General features: G+C 41.6%; 1 long non-coding RNA gene across 1 annotated transcript; it reads left to right on the top strand.

Annotated features, from left to right (window-relative positions):
• The first annotated feature begins 3,782 nt into the window (after positions 1 to 3,782).
• LOC125505936 (uncharacterized) lies at positions 3,783 to 4,738 on the top strand. The gene is made up of 3 exons (XR_015603064.1): positions 3,783 to 3,928; positions 4,461 to 4,543; positions 4,641 to 4,738. It is a non-coding gene; the product is annotated as an uncharacterized LOC125505936 (long non-coding RNA).
• Positions 4,739 to 12,224: the final 7,486 nt, after the last annotated feature.

Raw genomic sequence — 12,224 nt, 5'->3', positions numbered from 1 at the left:
TAGACGCGCGAAACACACTTTGATGGCGTCTTCGATTTAACCCTTAAATAAAATACTCTCACAGTCCGAAATTACTTGACGCTTAAAAGAATATATCTAGACACTAGATACATCCGTTTGAGACGGAGAAAGTATCATATAAATTTAATTTTCAAGAACTCATGTCCAAACAAAATTGGGTTTTAATCCTTTATGCCACTAATTGTGTCTTGATACTTAGTTTTATCATTAGGAATTTAAACTGCTCGAAAATGACATCGCTCCTTTTGACGCATGATTAAAAATGCTACTAGACACCATTATTGTCAGCTTAGAGCCCGTTTATCATGTTATATGATCAAAATACCCATTGGCCAACATGTCAGCTTTCCCTCTATCTCACTTTGATAAAGTGTGGGTCCTACTTGGTCCCCAACAACGTTCTTATTTTTCACTAAAATTATTCGCTTGCTTACTTCTGACAAGTAGGCCCACATTTATCGCTGTGAAATAAAGCAAGCTGACATGTGGATGTAGTGGTAGTTTGGTCATATAACATGGTCAACGCGTTTGACCTCACAGTAATGGTGTCTAATGACATTTTTTAGTAAACATCTAACTGAACGATGGCATTTCTTAGCTGTCTAATAGTATTTTTGAGCAGTTGTAATTTCTAATGACAAAACAAAGTAGTGGGACACAACTAGTGACATAAATGATAAAAATCCAACAAAAAAAGGTCAGTGGCATTAATCTCTTGGAAAATTTATAGAAATAATTCTACTTCATAACAATGATGCCTGGTCTGACATTTTCTTAAAACCATGCATGAGAGCTGCATATGTATAACATATATAGAAGGGAGAAAAACGCCTACACAAATCATAACATAGAAAAAAATAGATCAATGCCCTAAATAACAAAAGGATCACGCCCATGGAGAAAAGATCTAAACCCTAGACTTAACCAGTCAACCAATCGTCCGGATGAACAAACTTGTGGTTGCTAGCGACAACCCAAAGCTTAGCTTTAACTTGGTCAGATTTCTTCCACCAACTATTAAAGAATCCATGCTAATCCTGAAACTTCCTACAACCTTTAATTCGAACCATGTCCAGGTTTTAGATAGTTGTTTTGCATTTTTCGTTCTGTTTTCACCAAATGTAAAATATTGTAATGTGAGGAATGATAAGAGTTTATAACCTGCAATACTAATTGAGTGAAATGACAACTGTGTCATGTGAAAAAAAATTAAAAGACATAACTAAATATTTTGCCAAGAACAGATAAATAGTTTAATCTTGTATTTTCTTAGATAAATTAATAACCTTCAATACTAATTGGCTTGAATGACATTGTCATGTCAAAAAATGAAAAGAGATAAATATATAATTTGCTAGGGAGAGGTAAATAGTTGAATCTTGTATTTTCTTAGATATATAGATTACAGTCACATATTCCATGTCCACATTATTTTCCCAACTTCCGATGAAACTCCAAAGTGCAAAAGCACCCAGAATTATTGGATGAAGGGTTAGGGCTTCTTTGGATTGCAGGAATTCGAAAATGTAGAAAAAAATTGAAATTGAGATGTCGTGTACTCCGCAATATGTGACTTTTGATGATGCACAAGAAAGAACCAAATGAAGTTTAGACGACTGGTGACAGAGGGTAGAGAGGAATAGAGTGGAAGTGCATTGGACTTCTCAAAGGAAAAATTAAAATGAGGTCTGAGCTCATATTGAAATTCTGTGGAATGGGTGACATAGAAAAGGATTCCAATCCTAAAATTGAAAGGGCTTCCATAGGAAAGTATCCTTAGGATTCAAATCATCCAAGATTCCTACAAAATCCTGCAATCCTTAGAGGCCTTTAGAGGGTGGTTTTGTATTGCGAGGTACTACAAAAAAAATCTCAAACAATTCATGGGTGTGGATGCTATATATAAATTGATAAAAGCAAGAGAATTCTCTGCCAATATGATCTGATTTGTTCCATGCGAAAACACAAATACGATCAATTTTTCTCCGACCATGTTTGCACGAGACATAAATAGTCATACTTTTTAATGGGTTATTGTCTTGTAACATTCCTACAATATTTAATTGTTTCACATTTCTTGAATGGCCTGAAATACAATACCACTATTGGTTAATTTTAAATGGGTTAGTAAGGCTTATGTTTTAATTTAGATGGTTTCATAGGTCATGGTTCAAAGTATGACCAAGTAAAATAGTCCATGGTTTTAAGTTGTTTTTTTTCCTCCAAAACTACATGCGCATAAATTTCCATGTTTTCTTTATTTTGTTTTCTAAGATTACAATATTGTACTCCCTCCATTCCTAAATATAAGACCTTTTAGTTATTCCAATACGGACTACATACGGAGCAAAATGAGTGAATCTACACTCTAAAATACGTCTATATACATCCGTATGTAGTATATATTGAAATCTCTAAAAGGTCTTATACTTAGAAAAAGAGGGAGTATTACTTATAGTGGTTCTCTAGAAGATTAAGCACTTGCAGGTAGGGTACAACATGGACACATACACATGAACAACCAACAAATAAAAAATCAACATGTTTTTAGCACCAATCTACACATATATAAAATAAATAAATCATCCTCTATTAAAAAATTAATCAAAGGCAAAATATTTCCCCCCATTCATTAATTAAGAGAGGAATAGAGTGTGTTACAAAATAGACTTCCAAAATACATAGGTCGTTACTCTCCTGGTATGATTGTACCCAACTTTTTTCGAACCCGTAGCCACCCAAAGTGATGCATCCTTCTTGATGTTGGCGAACAAGATCATTGAGTGGGTGGGTGGGGGGTCTTATGCTGGAAGGCCCGTGCATTTCTTTCATTCCACGTCCATGAGGTGAGTATGGTGAGGGAGACCATGGCCTTTCTATTTTGGGATATTAGCATCGGACATAGAGACCCACCACTCCTTGATTGAAAGCTTCAAGTGCCATGTTGTGGTGTCGATGTGAACAAGTTGAAGCTATTCCTTGATCATGTGGCGAAGCCTTATAGTGAAATAACATTCGAAGAAAAGGTGGTCCTCGCACTTGCAATGCGGGCATAATCCGCAATTTGGTCAACCCCGGTTGGGCAATCTATCGGCAGTCCGAATGCAATTTTGGATGGACAACCAAGCAAAGAACTTCACCTCGGGGTGCCCAAGATTTCCAAACGGAGTCACTGATGATCGATCTAGTAGCTCCGAGGAATTGAGCATGACCGATCTAGTAGCTCTGAGGAATAGAGCTGTTAATTCCTCCATTAATTAGATATGTTTTTTGAGGTTGCTTTAGCCATTGATAACATTAGTAATACCGTATGATATAACACCTCTATTAATAATGGTTGCTCAGATGTTGCTAACAAGCTGATCCAATCATGCTAATTCCTCCATCCAAATATATAGGCCTAATACGTTTTTTGAGGTTGCCTTTGGCCATTGATAAGATTAGTAATATATGGGTTATATGATACAAACATTTACAAACTCCTTTCACATACAAATTTAACGGTAACTTCTGTAACATGCATGTCATATTTATTGTTCTAAATGGTGATCAAAGACAACCTCAAAAAATATATTAGACCCTATATATGTGGATGGAGGGTGTACACTAATATAATTATATTCTAAACACTATCGAGACAAAAAGATCGAGAGCAGGAAGAAAGAAAAGGACAGAGATTCCCCTCCTGAAAGCCAAGCTAAAAGGGGCCACATGTCCCCACCTCCAGGTCAAGGCAGGCCCTCTATACCAATCCACAAGATATCCCACTACCCTTTGTTTTTCCAGTATAAATCTGCGCCCAGGCCTCAGGTGAGCAACATGGAGATGAGCCTTCTGTACCACTAGTAGTGGTACTACTACATCTCCGAAGAATCTACAGAGATCTTCATCCCCAACTCGGCGGCAGGCAAGATCTAACGCACCATCCATTTCCTTTCCTCCTCTCAAGGCTATTGTTCTTCATGATGGAGCCTCATTTTTTTACTGGATGTAGTAAGCTAGGTGCGGATGCTCTTGATCCCTTGTATTTTCTCACCACTACGTATGTCTTGGATGTAAAATGTAAGTTTTTAAAGAGAGAAAGTTTATTAGTTATCTCTTGCCTATGTATAACTTTGTCAACGTCCATGTTTTTCCAAGTTCTAACCTCTATCTTTTCACAACAACAGAAGTATGTCCCAGAGATTAAGATAGTCAGCTGAAGATAAATGTTGTATCAGCTATTTCTTGTCTGCAGATAAAAATTTCGCCATGCATGTCTTGTTCTTCGAAATTCCAACCCCTATGTCTTCTTGATGCTCTAGCACTAAATCATGCACCTTGCTAGTTCTGTATTTCCCCGCTTCTGTTTAACCCTTATCTTTCTTATAGTGGATCTTAACTGATGAGTTCATGAAATGACCATGATGTAACATGTGCATTTGCTTGCATTCGTGCAGTGATTGTTTCCAAGATGGCCAGTGATGAGGATTCACTAGATGATCAAAACCCTAGATCTTGGACCGTTAGCAACACTAGTGCTGTGAGTTAATGCTACCTTTACTTTCAGAAAGGAAAGAGTGTACCATGCACCTACCGTTTTGATGTTACTATGTATTCTTTTTATTTTGATTTCTCAGATTAACAAGACAGAAGAAGCATCCAGCACGGTCCAGGATCATCACCCACAAAAAGCAGTAGTGAACTTCTTAAAGGATGACAATACCACCAAAACGATCCATGAGCAATGGCAAGCAAAAGCTAAGGTTGCGTCGTAGCCTATAAGCCGGTGTTATCCCGACTGAGCTTTCTATTATCCTAAACTCTCCCATATGCCTATAGTTAAATCATTTTCTGGCCACTCCTCATGCCAGAATTAATGTTCTTGACCTTGTAAGGCCTTTTCTTGACCTTGTAAGGCCCTCCCCTTACGTTTCTCGTGCCGCCGGGTGTCTCCAACCTCACACTTTCTCCCCCCTTCTATCCCTCCTGAGCTATCTCCATGCATATTTTGTCTAGCAATCTAGATGAGACATGAGAGATGATATTGGAATAAAAGTCTGTGGTAAATTAAATTTTTATTTCCATGTGAGTGCTACTATATTTTATGGCCTGATTTGTCCCTACAAACACAAAATATAAGTGAACATATTCATCAATCGCCTCTCATTTGAATATGGGTGTGTGTGTGATCTTGCAACTTGTGCAAAGGAACGGCTTTTCACACCTAGCTAATTGAGCTTTTAATTCTTGGGGTGATCATGTGTAAGCTTGTACTATATGCATGTGTGTTCCCATGGATGTGTGCATGGGGAGGCAGAGTGCAGGTTATCTTTTGTCTTGTTTATCAGGGCATATCAGGGGCGCAACATATATATGTAGGCTTTTCTAATCTTCTCCGGGGAAATCATTTTGTTGCATTAACTGCTTATACCTGCAGGCTTTTCAAATCTTCCCCGGGGAAATCATTGCATTGCACTACGCCACTACCTGCATATAAGTTCAGGCTTTCCTGCTGCAGACTTTTGTATCTCCGCATGTGGCTGTCAAACCGCTCGTGTGACACCACCAAATCATGCAATCTGATATGGTATCCAAAGTTTCAGGGACCGCTATTTTGTCACGTTCTCAAAAACAAATTCCACAATAGTTAAAATCTAAGCCGTCGAATGAGGAATGGACGGCTGGATGGTCTTCTTCTTCCTCGAACTGTTTCCTCCCCACGTCCGAATCTGTTTGAACGCTCTAATTTGTTTGAAGAAAGACTCCTACGTCCTTCCAGGCGATGGAGCCAGCCACTGAAGGCCAACCTGGCACTTGAATGCTCACAGTTCGCGTACACACACATGCACACAGTCACTGTGTAACACCACTGGCGCACACTACCCTCGACGTGACACTTCCACTATTCCACGTAGCAAGCCTGCTGCATGCGCTGCGGTTCATGATCCATCTGGTCGTGCCGTCTACCAACTGATGGATGGCCGGATGGATGGATGGACGGACGATCGAGCGGACGGGTCGTAGATAGATTCCCCCTGCCATGGCCGTCCATGCCGAGTTACAGTGTACTTTGCCATGGTTTTCGGCCCGTGCTCGTTTGTGTATGTGCGTGCACACACACACCCGTCATTTCACACATGTGCATGGCAGGACATGTCATGCACGCACGTATGGTGCGCGTACTGTTTGCCCACCACGGTTGCCAAAAGTACACGCGTACCGGCTAGCAGCTAACCATACCTTCTCCTCCGTGCGCGTGGGCGTCTGGATATTTGGTTGGTTCTGTTGGTGTGAATTCTACTCCCCAAAAAAGAGAAAATTACATTGATCGTCATGTGACGTTTTTTCTATGGTAGTATGTGTCTCATTAATATAATGAAAGTCCAAGCAAGAAATCATTATTGTCACACTTGACTTTGAGAAAGCCTTTGATTTAATTGAACATGAGCTCATTCTGAATATCATGAAGGCTATAGGCTTTGGTCAGAAATGGATTGGGTGATAGGATGCATCTTTGGTTTAGGAACTTTGGTTGTTTTGCTTAATGACATATCAGGAAGATTTTTCACTGCAAAAGGGGGATAAGACAGGGTGATCCTCTCTCACCTTTGCTATTTTGTCTTAGCTGCTGATCTTCTTCAATCCATTCTTAATGAAGCTATGAGGAACAACATCATCACAGCTCCCCTGAGAAGCAGCTCATGCCCTGATTTTCCAGTAGTGCAATATGATGATGATACAATTCTGGTACTGCCTGCTGATATCACTCGAGTGAACTAGATCAGAAATCTCTTGCTACACTTCACTAGACAAACTAGACTTAAAGTGAGTTATCACAAATCTGTGATCATCCCAACCTATGTGAGTGATGCAAAGCTTGAAATCATGAAGAGCACTTTGGGATGTCAATTAGGCTCTTTCCCCTTCACTTACTTGGGCTTGCCTCTTAGCACCCATAAACTAAAGATTGAAGATTTTACTACCATGATGCAAAGAATAGAAAGAAGAATTTCAGGATGCTCAACCCTAATTTTCTATGATGCTAGATTGCAGCTTATCAAATTAGTATACTCCTCTCTACCAACCTATTTCATGCGTTCCTTGGCTTTGCCTTTGGGTGTAGTAGAGCAAATTAACAAGAATCTGAAACACTGTCTCTGGAGGAAATTTGGTTTTGAAGAAATGGGGACAACCATGATTGCTTGGGATTTAGTCTGTCAGCCAAAAACTTAGGAAGGTCTAGGAGTACTGGATTTAGTTAATCAGAACACCTTTTCTTCTCAAGAATCTTCATAAGCTTTTCAACAAGGAAAATCTGCCATGGGTGAATCTTTTATGGGAAACATAGTACTCAAATGCACCACCCACTGGTAAAATTAAAGGGTCTTTCTGGTGAAGATCACTTTTGAAATTTATTCCCCTGTATAAGGAAATTGCTCGATTCATTGGATCAGGGAAGACAGTTCTTTTCTAGGAAGATGGCTAGAAAGGACAACCACTTGTAAATCAATAACCCGAGCTAAACTCTTATGCTATCCTCAACAAGATATTGGTGGAAGGTATGCGTAACGGACATGAGTTTGTTGATCAGTTTCATAGACCTTTGTCCTCTCAAGCTCACTCGCAATTCGACTCCCTAAACTAGTCACTCAATCAGCTTAATCTTTTTGACAGGAATGACTCTTAGTCATACACTTGGAGCAAGACTCAATATTCTTCTAGGCAAGTATACAAACACATCATGGGCAACTCTGACTCTCACCGGCTATGGAAGTGTGCAAGTAGAATTAGAAACAAAATATTCTTATGTCTTGCCCTTTATGACAGAGTGAGTGCTAGGGGACTGCTTAAATGGAAATCTTTCATCATTCCCTCCTATAATTGTGCTGTGTGTAATGAAAACTGCGAGGAAAGCATTCATCTCCTATGGGATTGCACATTCGCTAAACAATGCTGGTTTACAATTTCACCAAGCAAACAGAGAGACATTTCCTTCTATGATGAAGTGCTGCTCCTGCACCAAACTCTACCAAAGAACATTGCCATGGACATCATCATTTTGGGCTGTTGGAATATATGGTTGGAAAGAAATGGGATATTGTTCTAGAATGAGGTGTCAAGTCTTAGGCCTTGGAAGTACAAGTTGAAGCAATATCTTATGCTGGTCAAGCACACGACCAAAGCTAAGAATCTAGATGCCCTAGATCAGTGGATTGAATATCTGTTTTGAGTAGCAGTCTCTAATTTCTTTCTTTCACATGTTAGAGAAAACTGGCATTGGTTAGCTGCAGATTTTTTCTGCATGTATTATGTTTGTAAATAATTTTACTTATATAAATGAAAATATAACGTAGAACAATTGGTCTACAGTTCAAGATTAAAAAAGTCAAGTTACAATTCAGGTATACACTGACACGTGACAAAATTAAAAAGATAACAGAATATTAGTCTTTGCATGAAGGACCATCAGGAAAGAAGTAAAATACAATCAAAAGTGAAGAATCCCCTGATCTTGACGCCAACGCCCGTCACTTGTCTCCAACACCAATGTAGCAGCCACGAAAGAAAAATATGATGGGTCACCTCTTCACTCGAGTGAAGGAAATATGCCCTAGAGGCAATAATAAAGGTGTTACTTATATTTCCTTATATCATGATAAATGTTTATTATTCATGCTAGAATTGTATTAACCGGAAACTTAGTACATGTGTGAATACATAACCGGAAACAGAGTGTCACTAGTATACCTCTACTTGATTAGCTCATTGAATCAATGATGGTTATGTTTCCTGACCATAGACAAGAGTTGTCACATGATTAACGGGATCACATCATTAGAGAATGATGTGATTGACTTGACCCATCCGTTAGCTTAGCACGATGATCGTTTAGTTTGTTGCTATTGCTTTCTACATAACTTATACATGTTCCTATGACTATGAGATCATGCAACTTCCGAATACCGGGGGAACACTTAGTGTGCTATCAAACGTCACAACGTAACTGGGTGACTATAAAGATGCTCTACAGGTGTCTCCGATGGTGTTTGTTGAGTTGGCATAGATCGAGATTAGGATTTGTCACTTCGAGTATCGGAGAGGTATCTCTAGGCCCTCTCGGTAATGCACATCACTATAAGCCTTGCAAGCAATGTAACTAATGAGTTAGTTGCGGGACGATGCATTACGAAACGAGTAAAGAGACTTGCCGGTAACGAGATTGAACTAGGTATTGAGATACCGACGATTGAATCTCGGGCAAGTAACATACCGATGACAAATGGAACAACGTATGTTGTTGAGCAGTTTGACCGATAAAGATCTTCGTAGAATATGTAGGAACCAATATGAGCATCCAGGTTCCGCTATTGGTTATTGACCGGACATGAGTCTCGGTCATGTCTACACAGTTCTCGAACCCGTAGGGTCCGCACGCTTAACGTTCATTGACGATTGGTATTATGAGTTTATGTGTTTTGATGTACAGAAGGTAGTTTGGAGTCCCAGATTTGATCACAGACATGACGAGGAGTCTCGAAATGGTCGAGACATAAAGATTGATATATTAGAAGCCTATGTTTGGACATCGGAATGGTTCCAGATGAGTTCGGGCATTTTCCGGAGTACCGGGAGGTTACCAAAACCCCCCGGGGAGTATATGGGCCTTATTGGGGCTTAGTGGAATAGAGGAGAGGAAGGGAAAAGGTGGGAGGCGCGCCCCCTAGCCCAATCCGAATTGGGTGGGGGCCGCCCCCCTTTCCTTCCTTCTCTCCTCCCCTTCCTTCTCTCCTACTCCTAATATTTGGAAGGGGGAATCCTACTCCCGGTGGGAGTAGGACTCCCCTAGGGCGCGCCATAGAGGGCCGGCCCTCCCCCCTCCTCCACTCCTTTATATACGGGGGAGGGGGCACCCCATAGACACACAAGTTGAAATTATTGCGTTCCCCAATAGTGGCATCCGAGCCAGGTCTATGCATAGATGTTATATGCACGAGTAGAACACAAAGGAGTTGGGCGTGGGTATATACATATTTCTTGCCGTCACTAGTTGATTCTTGATTCAACGGTATTGTTGGATGAAGCGGCTCAGACTGACATTACGCGTACGCTTACGCGAGACTGGTTCTACCGACGTGCTTCGCACACAGGTGGCTAGTGGGTGTCAGTTTCTCCAACTTCAGTTGAATCGGATTCAATGAATAGGGTTCTTTCTGAAGATCAAAAAGCAATCACTATACCACGTTCTGGTTTTTGATGTGTAGGTAAGAATGGTTCTTGCTCAACCCGTAGCAGCCACGTAAAACTTGCAACAACAACGTAGAGGACGTCTAACTTGTTTTTGCAGGGCATGTTGTGATGTGATATGGTCAAAACATGATGCTAAATTTTATTGTATGAGATGATCATGTTTTGTATGAGAGTTATCGGCAACTCGTAGGATCCATATGGTTGTCGCTTTATTATATGAAATTCAATCGCCATGTAATTGCTTTACTTTATCACTAAGCGGCAGCGATAGTCGTAGAAGCAATAGTTGGCGAGACGACAACGATGCTTCGATGGAGATCAGGGTGTCAAGCCGGTGACGATGGTGATCATGACGGTGCTTTGGAGATGGAGATCAAAGGCACAAGATGATGATGGCCATATCATATCACTTATATTGATTGCATGTGATGTTTATCCTTTATGCATCTTATTTTGCTTAGTTCGGCGGTAGCATTATAAGATGATCTCTCACTAAATTTCAAGGTACAAGTGTTCTTCCTGAGTATGCACCGTTGCTACAGTTCGTCGTGCCGAGACACCACGTGATGATCAGGCGTAATAAGCTATACATTCACATACAACGGGTGCAAGCCAGTTTTGCACATGTACAATACTCGGGTTAAACTTGACGAGCCTATTATATGCAGATATGGCCTCGGAACACTGAGACCGAAAGGTCAAGCGTGAATCATATAGTAGATATGATTGTTGGGGAACGTAGTAATTTCAAAAAAATTCCTACGCACACGCAAGATCATGGTGATGCATAGCAACGAGACGGGAGAGTGTTGTCCACGTACCCTCGTAGACCGAAAGCGGAAGCGTTAGCACAACGTGGTTGATGTAGTCGTACGTCTTCACGATCCGACTGATCAAGTACCGAACGTACGGCACCTCCGAGTTTAGCACACGTTCAGCCCGATGACGTCCCTCGAACTCCCATCCAGCCGAGTGTTGAGGGAGAGTTTCGTCAGCATGACGGCGTGGTGACGATGATGATGTTCTACCGACGCAGGGCTTCACCTAAGCACCGTTACAGTATTATCGAGGTGGACTATGGTGGAGGGGGGCACCGCACACGGCTAAAAGATCAAACGATCAATTGTTGTGTCTTTGGGGTGCCCCCTGCCCCCGTATATAAAGGAGCAAGGGGGGTGCGGCCGACCTAGAGAGGGGCGCGCCAGGAGGAGTCCTACTCCTACCGGGAGTAGGACTCCCCCCTTTTCCTTGTTGGACTAGGAGAGAGAGGGGAAAGAGGTGGAGGAGAAGAAGGAAGGGGGGCGCCGCCCCCTCTCCTTGTCCTATTCGGACTAGGGGGAGGGGCGCGGCCCTTGCCCTGGCCGCCACTCCTCTCTTTCCACCAAGGCCCACTAAGGCCCATTAAGCCCCCGGGGGGTTCCGGTAACCTCCTGGTGATGAAGCTATGTACCTAGGGTAGGGTCATGGACCTGTCCTAACTGCCCTACCCAAGGACATCTCTAGAAGAAATCACCTTTCAATCGACTTGGAGGTGTTCCACTCGACAGAATCGAAGACACTTGACCAAGAAGCAATCACTCGACCAAGACCCAACCACTTGACGGCCAGGAGACCTAAAGTCACTCCACACACTAATGGTCGGTCATTAAGTAGCTTTTATGGTCATCATAGCACTTTATTACTAGCGTTACCAGTAACGCCCTGCCTTAATGTACATTGAACCCTTTGTAACGTGGGCTGGCCGGGGTCCTGGCGCACTCTATATAAGCCACCCCCTCCTTCGAGACAAGGGTTCGCACCTCTGTAATTCATATTCACATAATCCAGTCGACCGCCTCCGGGCTTCGAGACGTAGGGCTATTACTTCCTCTGAGAAGGGCCTGAACTCATAAACCTTGCGTACTTACAACTTCTCCATAGCTAAGATCTTGCCTCTCCATACTTACCCCCCTACACTACTGTCAGACTTAGGA

The sequence above is a fragment of the Triticum urartu genome, chromosome 1A, assembly GCF_056163025.1.
Source record: "Triticum urartu cultivar PI428250 chromosome 1A, HENAU_Tu73, whole genome shotgun sequence".
Classification (NCBI taxonomy): Eukaryota; Viridiplantae; Streptophyta; class Magnoliopsida; order Poales; family Poaceae; genus Triticum; species Triticum urartu.
This window is presented reverse-complemented; position numbering and strand designations above follow the sequence as displayed.